This window comes from Bos indicus, chromosome 3 (assembly GCF_029378745.1).
Source record: "Bos indicus isolate NIAB-ARS_2022 breed Sahiwal x Tharparkar chromosome 3, NIAB-ARS_B.indTharparkar_mat_pri_1.0, whole genome shotgun sequence".
NCBI classification, from domain to species: Eukaryota; Metazoa; Chordata; class Mammalia; order Artiodactyla; family Bovidae; genus Bos; species Bos indicus.
In genome coordinates this window covers 57220444-57234818 of record NC_091762.1, presented here as the reverse complement: position 1 = coordinate 57234818, position 14375 = coordinate 57220444, and the positions used below count along the sequence as shown (strand labels likewise).

The following is a 14375-nucleotide window of genomic DNA, read 5'->3' as shown; positions in this document are numbered from 1 at the left end:
AGCGACCCCATGGACTGCAGCCTAGCAGGCTCCTCCGTCCACGGGATTCTCCAGGCAGGAGTAGGTCTGCCTTTATTTTTTTTTTTTTAAGTGTTTTGTTTGTTTTTGGCTGTGCTGGGTCTTAGTTGCAGCATGTGGCATCTTTAGTTGTGGGTTAGGGAAAGAACAACTAGGCAAGATGGTGGTGGTCAGGCTTTCTCACCCCGCGTCCTCTCACTCTCTCCGTATGTTTTGTAAATAATGATGTAACAGTTGAGATCATTCATAGCACTGGGCATATGGACCTGTATAAGCACCACCTGAAAACTTCCTGCTGTTGTGTTGCAGCATCAACCATTAGAGAATAAAGTATATCTGCCTTGCTGCTGTGGAAAAAAAGAATGTCTTCAGTTCTTATGGCTCCTAGTGTCTTCTTCCAGCTTCTTCCTATCTGCTTCCCAGCTTGCGCCTTTCCTACCCTGGATTCAGTGATCTGCAAGACATGTGGCATGCTAACTCTTAGTTGCGACATGTGAGAATCTAGTTCCCCGACCAGGGATCACACCTGGGCTCCCTGCATTGGGAGTGTTGATTCTTAGCCACTGGACCACCAAAGAAGTTCCTTGGTCTGCCTTTTAACGCGCAGGCCAGTCCCAGTCCTGGGTTCCTGGGCCAGCCTGGGGCCCCTGGGGCCTCTTAAGAGTTCTTCCAGGGTCTCTGCTTCTGACTGGGACCCCAAGTCAAACCTTGCCTTTGCCCAACAGCCATGATGGCAGGAGGTGGTCCAGGCTGCTCTGGGGAGGTGGAAGGTGTTAAACCTCCCTCCAGTTGCTACTTGGAGCAGGCTTGGTCCACATCCAACCTGGGGACCCAGCAAAGTCTAGTTGTCCCAGCGTCTCTGCCCCCTCCCACACTCTCTCCCTCTACATACCCAGGGCCTTTCTGCAAAGGGTATGGAGGTATCCAGGGCTAGTGAGTCTAGCCCTCTCAGAGTGGGCAGAGCTGGAAATCTGCAGTGCATACAAGTCCTGAAGCCAAAGGACTAAAACCTCTTCTTTGTGGGAGTCTGGCACCCTGGGGAAGGGAGGGGGCACCTTGGCACGTGTGCCAAGAATTTACTTGGTAGGTGGTACCTGCTCTGAACTCTCCAGAGATCTGAGAATCCGGTTATATCCCCTATTACAGCTTCTCCCCATGCCACTGTGCAGTTCACCCCTTCTCCCCACCCCCAACATTTCCTTTGTGTATCAGGGAGGTTTTCCAGCGCCTCCCTGGCTGACAGATCAGCCATGTGAGTCAGCCTGTGCCTCCCATTTAGTCACTTAGGCCTCTGGAGTCCGGGTGGCCCAGGCCTAATGCCAAACCCACTACTACTAATAGCAATACGATTATAATGGCTTTTATTCTTAAACTTCCTTTCTTCCAGGAGCCTCAAGTTCTTTCACAAATGCAAGAATTATGCTGCAGGCCAAAAAATAGAAACTGAGAGAAAACATGCACCGTATTCCAATTCTATTTCTCCTTCAAGGCTTTGTATAGTTGCTTTGAAGGTGGATGTTAAAAATTTATAAACTTGAGTGGGTGGGAGGGTATGGATGGGGAAAGGAGACCTGAGGCTTTTTATGGCCTCAGACCCCACCTGCTCTTCCATCTTCTCTTTCTAGGGCTTGGCAGCTCCAAGACCTTGGAACTCCATGTGGATGGTCTAGCCAGCTTGGTCTTGGGAGAGGAGACGAAGTTCAGTATGATCACATTTGCCTCTGGTGCCTCCAGGGCCCAGCTTATTGTTGTGTGGCTTAGGACAGGCAAAGAACTAGGAGTCAGACAACATCACTTCCAGTTCTGACTGCCCCTCTTTCTCACTGGGGCAGGGGTTGGGGATGGTTCAGGCAACATCTACCAGGTTTTGTTTCTTCTCTATTGGTCTGCTGGTTTGGGGGAGAATACTAGTTAACTGTCAAGATTTGATCTGGTTCAAACTTATTCTCTACATTGATGACAAAATTGTCTTCCACAGACAATTTGCTCCCTCCCTCAAAAAGTCTCAGCACTTCCTGCCACGGTGGGAAGGGGTTTCAGCTTCTGTAAAGAAGCACATAGGACCTTCTATGATATGTCTGATATGAAACTTTTTCTCAGCCTTGTTTAACACTGGCACTCATAATCTGGGCACACCAGACCACTCAAACACACTTTCATGTTTTTGACCAGTTTCTTTTCTTCTTAATTCTATATGGAAATCCTTCTCACCATTCAAGGCCTGGATCAAATAGCACTCCTGGGGGTTAGAACTGACTGTTCCTGCCACTATACCTGCACAACGCACTGGTTGTGCCTGTTTAGCAACAGTGGTATGTGAAGCACACGCTTTGGAATGAGACAGACCTGTTGTGTTGAGGGAGGAAAGGAATAGGCCGAGCTGACCCCATCTTGAAAAAGAAGGAAACTCTATCTTGCACTTTCAGTGAGCTTTGGACTATGGTAGCAATGGGGATAACATACCCTTGGCCAAACTGGCCTCCTGGAATGATAAACACCAGATTCCATACCAGGATTTCCCATCGCCAGAAAAGAATGTTATAATCCCCTTGTAGTCAATCACCTTTGTAATCTTTATGGCACCCATTGGTGTAGGCTACAATGTATAACCAGCTGACCCTTCCGATGATGAATCATGGCTGTAACCTGATTGTATCTCCCTTTAACACTTTCCAGGCTAGGTTTAAGGAATTTGGGGATGTAGGCTTGAGCAGTACCTTTAGGTATATAGTTCAGTTCAGTGGCTCAGTCATGTCCTACTCCTTGCGACGCCATGAACCTCAGCACACCAGGCCTCCCTATCCATCACCAACTGCTGGAGTCTACCCAAACCCATGCAAAGGGAAATCAGAAGAAAGCTGGAGTAGCAATACTCACACCAGACAAAATAGACATCAAAACAAAGACTGTTATAAGAGACAAAGAAGGACACTCAGTTCAGTTCAGTTGCTCAGTCATGTCTGACTCTTTGAGACCCCATGAACCGCAGCATGCCAGGCCTCCCTGTCCATCACCAACTCCCAGAGTCCACCCAAACCTATGTCCATTGAGTCGGTGATGCCATCCAACCATCTCATCCTCTGTCATCCCCTTCTCCTCCTGCCCTCAATCTTTCCCAGCATCAGGGTCTTTTCCAATGAGTCAGCTCTTTGCATGAGGTGGCCAAAGTATTGGAGTTTCAGCTTCAGCATCAGTCTTTCCAATGAACACCCAGGACTGACCTCCTTCAGGATGGACTGATTGGATCTCCTTGCAGTCCAAGGGACTCTCAGGAGTCTTCTCCAACACCACAGTTCAAAGCATCAATTCTTTGGTGCTCAGCTTTCTTTATAGTCCAACTCTCACATCCATACATGACCACTGGAAAAACCATAGACTTGAATAGATGGACCTTTGTTGACAAAGTAATGTCTCTGCTTTTGAATATGCTATCTAGGTTGGTCATAACTTTCCTTCCAAGGAGTAAGCGTCTTTTAATTTCATGGCTGCAATCACCATCCACAGTGATTTTGGAGCCCCCAAAAATAAAGTCAGCCACTGTTTCCACTGTTTCCCCGTCTATTTGCCATGAAGTAATGGGACCAGATACCATGATCTTAGTTTTCTGAATGTTGAGTTTTAAGCCAACTTTCTCACTCTCCTCTTTCACCTTCATCAAGAGGCTCTTTAGTTCTTCTTCACTTTCTGCCATAAGTGTGTGTCATCTGCATATATGCAGTTATTGATATTTCTCCCAACAAGCTTGATTCCAGCTTGTGCTTCCTCCAGCCCAGCATTTCTCATGATGTACTCTGCATATAAGTTAAATAAGCAGGGTGACAATATACAGCCTAGACGTACTCCTTTTCCTATTTGGAACCAGTCTGTTGTTCCATGTCCAGTTCTAAGTGTTGCTTCCTGACCTGCATATAGGTTTCTCAAGAGCCAGGTCAGGTGGTCTGGTATTCCCATCTCTTTCAGAATTTTCCACAGTTTATTGTGATCCACACAGTCAAAGGCTTTGGCATAGTCAGTAAAGCAGAAATAGATGTTTCTCTGGAACTCTCTTGCTTTTTCGATGATCCAGCGGATGTTAGCAATTTGATCTCTGGTTCCTCTGCCTTTTCTAAAACCAGCTTGAACATCAGGAAGTTCACGGTTCACGTATTGCTGAAGCCTGGCTTGGAGAATTTTAAGCATTACTTTACTAGCATGTAAGATGAGTGCATTTGTATGGCAGTTTGAGCATTCTTTGACATTGCCTTTCTTTGGGATTGGAATGAAAACTGACCTTTTCCAGTGCTGTGGCCACTGCTGAGTTTTCCAAATTTGCTGACATATTGAATGCAGCACTTTAACAGCATCATCTTTTAGGATTTGAAATACCTCAACTGGAATTCCATCACCTCTACTAGCTTTGCTGGTAGTGATGCTTCCTAAGGTCTACTTGACTTCACATTCCAGGATGTCTGGGTCTAGGTGAATGTGAGTGATGACACCATCGTGATTATCTGGGTCATGAAGATCTTTTTTGTACAGTTCTTCTGTGTATTCTTGTCACGTCTTCTTAAGGTTTTCACAAAAGTCAGTCGCGGTCCTTGGCTGAGAGTGGACTCTGCCTTGTAGTAAACTTCAAACCACTATTTGCCTTGTCATTCTGAGTGAGTTTGTTTCCCAGAACACGTGGCTACAACCGTGTGACTTTTGGAAAATCATAAATCATTAAGTTTCCTTGTGCTTCAAAAAATAAAACCCAAGCCTACCTTACCTGGTGTGCTGCAGTCCATGGGATCGCAAAGACGTGGACACAAGTGAGCAACTGAACAAGAACAGCAAACTTACCTTCTAGTGCTGTGAGGACAGAATGGAGTCATGTCTATAAAAGAAGAAAATCACGGATAAACTGAAGGCCTTGATGTTTCCTAATGTTACGTTCCAGGTGCTGTCCACCTGCCTGTGTTGCCCACTGAGTGGTCAGCTCTCAGTCAGGCCTTGCTGGCCATCTTGACACTTAGGCCACGCAACTCCAACATTGTGTCTCGTGCATAGTGGGCATTCAGTAGACATTTCAGACATTGAGAAAGCACTTGATTTCTTTGTTCCTCAGTTTCCCTCTCTAAACAATAGTGACAATGAGTAACCAAAAAGAACATTCTAGACTCTGAAGAAAACCTCCGGAAGCACTCCTCCCAGGATGGAGCCCGTTGTTAATTGGAAAATAAATGGCTCTCAGCTGAGCAGCCTTCTCCTTTCATGGGGCCCCCTGCAAGGCAGTGGCTGTTGGGGAGAGAGTTACACCTCCTTTGAGGATAATAATGACTGCCCCAAACTCCTTTGGAAGAATATTGGAAGATAAATGAGATAATCCACCTGACAGCTTTGTGAGCTCTTATGAAAAAGATACCCTTGAAATATAGGATACAGGTGTGTCTGGCTTTGGTTTGTGAATTGGGGGGATTTTATGAAGATCTGCACCTACAAAACAGACAAATTAAGGGGTGAAAATTAGCATCACAAACAGCCTCTTGGCTTAAAAGACTCACAGCAGGATCCCTTTAAATAGCCAGCTCCCCTAGTGTATTTAAAATATGACTCAATTTGTAAAGAATTTGATTTACATATACCCAGTGAGGAATGCGTCTACTGCAGAAGGGGAGGCACATATGTTTTTTGTAATAAAGATTGATAACTGTGGGGCTTTAAAAATATAAAATATTTCTTTCTTCTCATGATCTTTAATCATGCAGTTAACACTTACATGGCTAGGAAGCTGCTCTGAAAACTGCAGATGTGGCTGTGGAGGCTGGGACAGACTCTTTGGAGCATGCTTCCCGGGGAGAGCAGGTGGGGATGGGCTCATCTGATGGCAATGGAAATAGAGTAAGAACTGGCTTGAAATCACATCTGAATGTGACATACTGTTCCTAATTGGGTTAAAGCTTCCCAACTTAATAGAAGATTAGAAAAATCACCAAACAATGAATCTTTAATGTCTGAAAAAGTAAAAATCAGCCTTATGTAGAGGAGGGATCATATATAGCAGATGCAGAAGCCAGTAGATATGAGTGAGCTCATTGTTCAAATGTCTTCTTTTGGAGAGAGAAAGAGAGAGAGCAAGCGAGAGAGAGAGTAAGCGTGTGTGTGTGTGTGTGTGTGTGTGTGTGTGTGTGTGTAAATAATGACCTCCCAAAGATGTCCATGCCCTAACCCCCAGTGCCTGTGAATGTGTGATGCTACCTAGCAAGGGAGAATTAAGGTTGCAGATGGAATTAAGTTTGCTTATCACTTGACCTTAAAATCAGGAGATTAGCCTGAATTATTCAGGTGGGCCCAGTGTAATCACAAGACTTCTTAAAAGATGGAAGAGGAAGAAAAATCAGTGTCAGGGGATGCAAAGTGAAAAAAACCTCAACTTACTGTTTCTGGATTTGTCAGAAGGGGGCCAAAGAATATGGGCAGCCTCTAGAGGCTAAAAAGGTAAGAAAATGGATTCCAGAGAGAAACAGCTTTGATGACACCTTGATTTTAGCCCAGTGAGACCTATTTCAGCCATCTGACTTCAAGAACTGTAAAATTATAAATCTCTGTTTTGTCACTGTGTTCGTGGTAATTAGATTCAGCAGCCATAGAGAACTAATATGGGGGTGGGAAAGGATTGGGATAGGGTGGTTCTCTAGCTCACTGGGCCCCTTCTGCTGAGAAGGTAGGAGACGTATAAAACCTCTGAGTGATTTTGTGAACATAGACAAAACATTCAGTGGCTACAATCCCTGTGCCTAGTACCACATTCTACCCGAGAGGTAAGAGGCAGGGGGAAATGGGAACACTCTGGGCTGGCCCTTGAATCATCCTGTGCTCCACAGAAGCAGGGGAAAGACCTAGACTTTCTTCTGCTGCTGCTGACTCTTCCAGTTAACTTCCCATTTGCAGGCCAGCCCTTTAAAGCCAATGGCACATACATGAACAATTCCTCTTGACCTCAGACTCTTCCTCTCCAAACAGAGCCCCGGTTCTAGTACACTAAGCCTCTCAGAACTCCTCTTGTCTCTCAACCCCATCTTTTGTCCTCCCAGAGCAGGCAGGTGTGGCTGGCTGGCCTAACAGCCTAGGAAGCTGATTCCTCTTGGAGGGGCAGCAAACACCAGTCTGCCTTTGAGATCTGCTGAACCACAAGGAGACTGCACTTCACTCTGTACGTGCCTCCCCCACAACCCCTATGGCAAGTGAACTTCAGTGGCTCCATTACTGAGCATCTGACCGGTGGTTGGGTGGGGAAGGGGAGTAAAATCAACTCAGAGGAAAAGGAGTAGGAAGCCTCCTTTGGTTATAAACTCAGCTGCATCCCCCCAGCCAGCTTTTCCAGCAATAGAGCTGATGTTTTGATCCCTCAACTGGTTCTAAACTTACCACGCAAAAGGGTACAATTAATTGACCCCAACAGTTACTCATGAGCAGAGTCTCTTTGAGAGACTCAGAGTTCTGAATTCCAACATCGCCTCATGGGGAGAGAAATATGAGTGTGAATCTCTGCTCATTACCAAGTGTGTGATGTGCAGCAAATTAACTTCTCTTTCATTTTCTTCATCTCTAAAATATAGTTAATAATAGAGCCTAGCTCATGGAATTGTAAGGATTAAATGAGATGATCCTGTAATAGACACTAGTTTATAGGAATGGTAGGAGAAAGCAACTACTACTGTTAGCATTATTTTTGTGGTTATAAAAGGATGGTGAAACAGACCCTTTCTGTGATAGTTTCAACTTAAGACAAGTGCCAATTTCTTCAGTTTTTTGTAGTGAGATGCTGGCCACCAAAGCAGAACATGCAAAGATGACCCAGAACTGGTGTTCCAACCATTCGTTGACTGATCATCAGAAGATTAAGAGGCCAAAAAAAGTAGCAGAGATTAGAGAGAAAAATTCTTTCAGAAGAATTTTGTGTGTGTGTTCGCTGGCACCCTCTCCCTCACCAGCAGGTCTGAGGAGTTTCCCAAAGACCTGAGGAGTTGCATGGAAGGGTGGCTTAGAGTTGTCTTCCAGGACTAAGAGGAACTTCTGGAGAATCAGTGGGACCCCATAAGAGAATGAGTGGGAAAGGGTCTGCAGAGCATCAGAGGCTGGAGGTGGCCATAAGCATCTGTGCAGAGGAGGACTCAGGGTCTGGGTTAGCAGAACTTCAGGAGAGGACCAAGCTATGAAGTCTGCCAAAGCCAGAACCCCTCTCTCTACTTCTGATCTTGAAGTAATGTCCAGCTTGGTAAAGAAATTACAGAACCACCCTCACCCTCGGTCACAGATGACCACGCCCAACCCAGGGGCAGTTCCCTCCCTAACCCCTTCCTCCCTGCCCATCTTTCACTCTCAAAGAGCCCTTAACCCCTTAGCCCCACCTCCACCCCATCTCCCAACACTGGGAGCAGGAGGGGAGAAGCGCGTTGGTGTTTTCAATTGTTAGGTGGAACCGGACATGTTGATTCCTAGACTGTGTCTCTTTCTGTGATTAGAAATGAACAGAGACTTATTTCAGCCAAAAGGATAAGCTCTAGGGCACCTGAGATTTCACAGGGATGCAGGGGACAATAGCCCACAGTGTTGGTCTAAATGGGCAGCAAGGCAGGAACAAATACAAGTATTTTCTAATGACACTCCTTATTTCTTACTTGTTAAAGATACTGATTATGTTATTTATACTGTCCTCTTCACTGTTTTTTATTTCTAGCTCCATGGACACCCAGACAAGCTCTTTTCAATGAGAGCTTCCACCTCCTATCATTGTTCAAGCTCCTACTTTTAAAAAAAATACATATTTATTTTTGGCTGCACTGGATTTTTGTTGCTGTGGGAGCGCTTTCTCTAGTTGCCGTGAGCAGGAGCCGCTCTCTAGTTATGGTGGCTTCTCTTGCTGTGGAGCACAGGCTCTAGGCTTGTGGGCTTCAGGAGTTGCAGCCTATGGGCTCGGAGGTTGTGGTGCATCAGCTTAGCTGACTGGAGGCATGTGGGATCCTCCCGGATCAGGGGTCGAATCTGCATCTCCTGCACCAGGTGGACTCCTAATCACTGGACCACCAGCGAAGCCCCGAAGCTCCTACTTGGTGAACTTCCTTGGATCTCATGAAAACGCTTAGGAATTATTCCAAACTGCCAATTGAAGGCCTCAACTAGAGGCTGAAGTTGCTGGAGGTCCTCCTCCAAAAGGCCAAGAGAGGAAGGAGCAAGGAAAGGGAAGAGTTCAAATCCAAACCAAACTACAAAATAGCAGCTCTTCCTGTGGAAATGTAGTGCTTTCCCCCTTATTTTAATAATATAATTATCAAGGTTATCCAAATATTCATTATTGGAGTCCTTGTAGTTAGAAGATTGTGGAGGGACATGAAAGCCATGATAACACAAAAATATTTGTTCATGAACACCCACCATAAATCCCATGAAGCCCTTTTTGGCTCAGTCTTCTGATGACTGGGATATTATAAACATCTGACAGGACAATGCAAGCTATGCAAATCTGTTTCAAAGTCAAATTTCAAATCTTGCAAAAGATCAAGAAGAATGAAGTTGGAAAATTGCTCAAATCATAGCAATGAAAAATAGGGGCATGACGGAGGTGCACCAGTTAACAACAGGAAAAATTAAGAATCAGCAGAGATAGTGACCCCAGAGACACTTCAAAGGGAAACATACACCTATCAACCACTATGAGAAGCCTTTGGGAAAACTCATGAAGCACTTGCATACTTTTGGATAAATGTCCTTTCAAGTAAGATTGGCCATGAAAGTAAAATACAAAGCAAAAAAGGCAGTGCTGTTGTACAAATATTTTGAAAATTTTTTCCCCAAAATGAATGGCTCGTCTCTTTCAGTCTAAGATTGTGTATTTGTAATTATAACTGAAATTGCATTTAGTATAAGATTTTAAAAGCTTAATTTCATAATTTTCAGTTTTATTTCTCAAGTTCAAGCCCCAAACAACCCTTTCCCCCACCTTCTGTTTGTTGTAAATGTTCTGTCTTAAGTAGTTTCCTATTAAGAGGTTGTACCAGAATTATACAGTAATGAAGACCTTCTGCTCCTAAAACCCCAGTCTGAAGTACATTCTTTGCATATGGAGAGCTTCTTTGAGATCAGAACCAAAGGAGACACTTGATTGACACCTGCATGACCCAGAGGGTCACTATGGGGAATCCCAGGACCCGGTCTCAGGGATCCCCACTATGAGATTTTAAGTGACACACACACAAAATGTATATCCCCTGTATTATTATTATTTTTTTTTAATGTCTGTTATTTGCATCTTCTCTGCCTGGAAACCAAACTTCCTCCCTGTTCAGTGAAATACCAGGTGCTGGTCTTCCCTGCTGGAGGCCCCTTCCTGTCTTCCCAGTCTCTGCCCAGCCTTAGCCTTGAAGGCCTCTGAGGCAGAAGGAGGATTCCAGCCCCAAAGAAATGACGAAACACCGGACGCCCAGCTTTTCAGCCTCTCTGAGTGTTGCAGGAGGTGGGGGTGGGGGAGGGGTTGCTTCCAGACTTCCTTGGTGGAGGGTGGGAGGAGACTTTCTCCTGTCTCTGGACCCCGCCTCCCTTTATCCGTTGCTCAGAGGTTTGGGATATCTGGTCCCATCACTTCATGGGAAATAGATGGGGAAACAATGGAAACAGTAGCTGACTTTATTTTTGGGGGCTTCAAATCACTGCAGATGGTGATTGCAGCCATGAAATTAAAAGACGCTTACTCCTTGGAAGAAAAGTTATGACCAACCTAGATAGCATATTGAAAAGCAGAGACATTACTTTGCCAACAAAGGTCCGTCTAGTCAAGGCTATGGTTTTTCCTGTGGTCATGTATGGATGCGCGAGTTGGACTGTGAAGAAAGCTGAGCACTGAAGAATTTATGCTTTTGAACTGTGGTGTTGGAGAAGACTCTTGAGAGTCCCTTGGACTGCAAGGAGATCCAACCAGTCCATTCTGAAGGAGATCAGCCCTGGGATTTCTTTGGAGGGACTGATGCTGAAGCTGAAACTCCAATACTTTGGCCACCTCATGCAAAGAGTTGACTCATTGGAAAAGACTCTGATGCTGGGAGGGATTGGGGGCAGGAGGAGAAGGGGACGACAGAGGATGAGATGGCTGGATGGCATCACTGACTCGATGGACATGAGTCTGAGTGAACTCTGGGAGTTGGTGATGGACAGGGAGGCCTGGCTGCTTCGATTCATGGGGTCACAAAGAGTCGGACACGACTGAGCAACTGAACTGAACTGAGAAGAGAAATGATGAAAGGGGGTTTCCCACATGCTCCAGTTCTGCTAACCACTCCTTCAGCTGACACCTACGCCCTCTCCCACTCAGAACCCAGATGAGTCAGGTTCTTCTCTTCCTTGGTATGGAGGGAGGTAGGGAAGGCTTTGACTGCCCCCTAGAGGTCATGGTGTGTCCTGCACAGTCTAAAGGGCATGCTGCCTCTGCCCAACTTTGTGACCTCACCCACCTGAGAAGAGAACCCCAATCTAGAACCACAGCTCAAGTATGCAATGTCAGTTCCATTTCAGTTCCCATTCTGCTTGGTGGCAGACACTTCTGGTTACTTCTAGATTGTTTTCTATCCTTGGGGATTGTGTCCCTATTCTGGATGGTTCGTTATTGCCACAGTAGCACAGAGGGTGGTGGTGGTGGTGACAGGAAGTGGAAAGAAGGGGCCTCTGTCCCAGGTCATCTGTCCACACCATCCTCCCAAGTTCCCACTCTGTTCCCGGTCACCGACCCAGTAGGTTTGCAGCTGCACTAAGTTACTCCCTGTAGCAAGACCTGTACAGAACTGACTCATTTCTGCTACTTCCCGCCTCTTTTGAGGAACTGGAGGGATTCTGCCTCCTTCCCATAGAGCTCCTGAGCTGTGGGGGCTCCAGGGAGCAGTCACAGTCCTCTCCATGTGTGGGCTCCAGGAATCACTCAGTTGCTGCTGCGCATGCAGGGCTGAGGGAGGGGCAGTTCCCCTGTGATGTTGCTATTCTGGGGCATCAGGGGAAGGGCAGAGGTGTCCTCTGTTCTTCTGTTCCTGAACCACTCTGGTTTCCTTCATTCTCGTCCTGCATCTCAGAGGCAGGACCCTAGTCAGGGTCTTCTTATTTTCCCTCTGCTCTCCTTGTCCCCCATCCACTCCAGGGACTTGATCATCTCATTGTAGGGTTCACTGAATCTTTTATATTTTCACATTTGAGTCTTAAAACCTAAACATTTGGATCTTGGTTGCCCTAGTTCCACTGGGACAACCTTCCTTCAAGATAGGAATGACTCCTGGCCCACTGCCAAATGTGGGAGAGTCACCATGAAACGGAAGTAGTAACTGGTGTTTTTATCAACACAGCATCCACCTATACAATAGACGGACACATACCATGGGCCACGCATATACAGACCTGTGCTGTGGAAAAGCAGAGCCTGTGCTTCACGAATATGCAATTACAGGCTGTAAAGCCTAGAGTATTCCATTTTGTTGGTAATTTAAACCTGTAGTTACACCTCCTTGGCCCAACTCAAAATGTAGATGTTTTTTCCCTTTTGAGTCGGTCACTGGGCAGTTTCAGCTTTCTGTGAACATTCATTTGGAAAAGAATCTCAGCTTGTTGTGAATAGCTAAGTTTATTCAACATATAAATCTCTTAAAACCCATGCACTTAAATGCTTGTGGTTGTGTGGGATATTATCAGTGTCAGGGATGAGCAGAGTTGAAGGCATTTGGGGTCAGTCTACTTTCTTTAAATCTTCTCCAAACATTTTAGGTTTGGCAAAACCTGAATTGCATTTTGCCAAAACCCTGTGCCTGTAATTTGTAAACCCCTGTGTATTTTCAGGGAAATGTAGTCCATATGTTTCTGATTGATTTACACTTAACTCATCTAAGCGTTGTTTTGCTAGTGTTATTTGATGTCCAGAGGGCCTCAGAGCCTGTTTATGTCTGTCTAAGCTGCTTTTTCCCCCATGAGACTTGGGAAGAATCTGTTTTGCCAAGAGTAAACTAAGTTGAACAGGGCAGTGCCCCTCCAACCCCCCTACCCTGATCCTCCACATTTGGATCAGACTAGGGTTGTGTCTAAAATACAGATCTGAGGAAGCTGCATGGGGCTTTGAAGTTGACCAGACACTCAACACTGCACCAAGAGGAATCAGAGCCCAGAGTCTCCCCACTGGGCACCACGACCAATAACACTAGCACCGAGACCAGCGCTAGGCCAGGCCGACTTTCCAGCCTGGCCTGTCCCTAACGGCACTGGCGCTCAGCTGCCACTAGCCAAACACCCTATCTCAATGGTCTCTTCTATTAGGACATGTTCATGGAAGCTTCACTGAGAGGAGCAGGGAACAGTGAATAAAAGCTATCTACTCTCTTGCTAGATCTGAGATAATATTGTAGAGCAAGGCTGTGGTTTTCAAACAAAACAAACAAAAGAAATCCTCAACGAGCGTCCCACATTACTGAAACTTAATTTTAATAGTCTGCATTTGCTTCGCAAATGAGTCCAAAAATTACCAAGCCACAAACACTGGAAGGAATCCTACCCACTGCCAGAAGAAATACCCTGGGCAGAAGAAATCAGGCCAGCCTCCTTCTGCTCCACTGTGGTGGAAGTGGGGTGAGGTGTTGCTGAAACTTAGATGGCACCCACACTTTTGGTAACACGATAACTAGAATTGGGGACATAGTGCAATTCTATGTATGATTCATGGCTGAGGGACATAGCACTTTATTTTGGAGGAAGAGGTTTAATGTGCATTTCAGTCATGTTCAAGTGAAGTGTATTTGGAATGAAGATATTAGATAAAGAGGTGTTGGGTGGCTCCATAAAATACCGTGGTGGGTTGTCTCCCCTCAATGCAGAGTTGCATCTCTGAGATTACTATGGCATTGACTTGGAGGTCAGCCTGAGATGCTCCTATTTCTTGTCGGACTCTGAAAGAGTCCTAGGTTCTAGGTAAAGAGGATACAGGTATAGCAATTAACTGGGGGACAGTAGGCTGACCCTGAAATGTGGGCGCAAGTTAGAGGCTAAGGACAAAGACAGCTCAGACACTCTACCTCCAGGGTTTGAGTATTTTGTTTTATTTTGTGCTGTCTTTTGTTGTTGTTTACTCGTTAAATCGTGTCTGACTCTTGCAACCCCATGAACTGTAGCCCCCCAGGCTCTTCTGTCTATGGGATTTCCCAGGCAAGAATACTGGAGTGGGATTGCATTGTCTTGATGCTTTCAGAAAATCTTGATCACTGTTGTAGGTTGGTCTTGATTATGTTCTGGTTTAGCAGAGGGCCTGTGTTTATGCTGCAGGGGATCCAGAGGGAACGGGACACAGTCAAGAGCAGTATGACAAGTGACAAACAGGCCTGAAC

General features: G+C 45.7%; 1 pseudogene; it reads right to left on the bottom strand.

Annotated features, from left to right (window-relative positions):
• LOC109556101 (POTE ankyrin domain family member A-like) overlaps positions 1 to 14375 on the bottom strand; it is a 29247-nt pseudogene that overhangs the window by 14631 nt on the left and 241 nt on the right.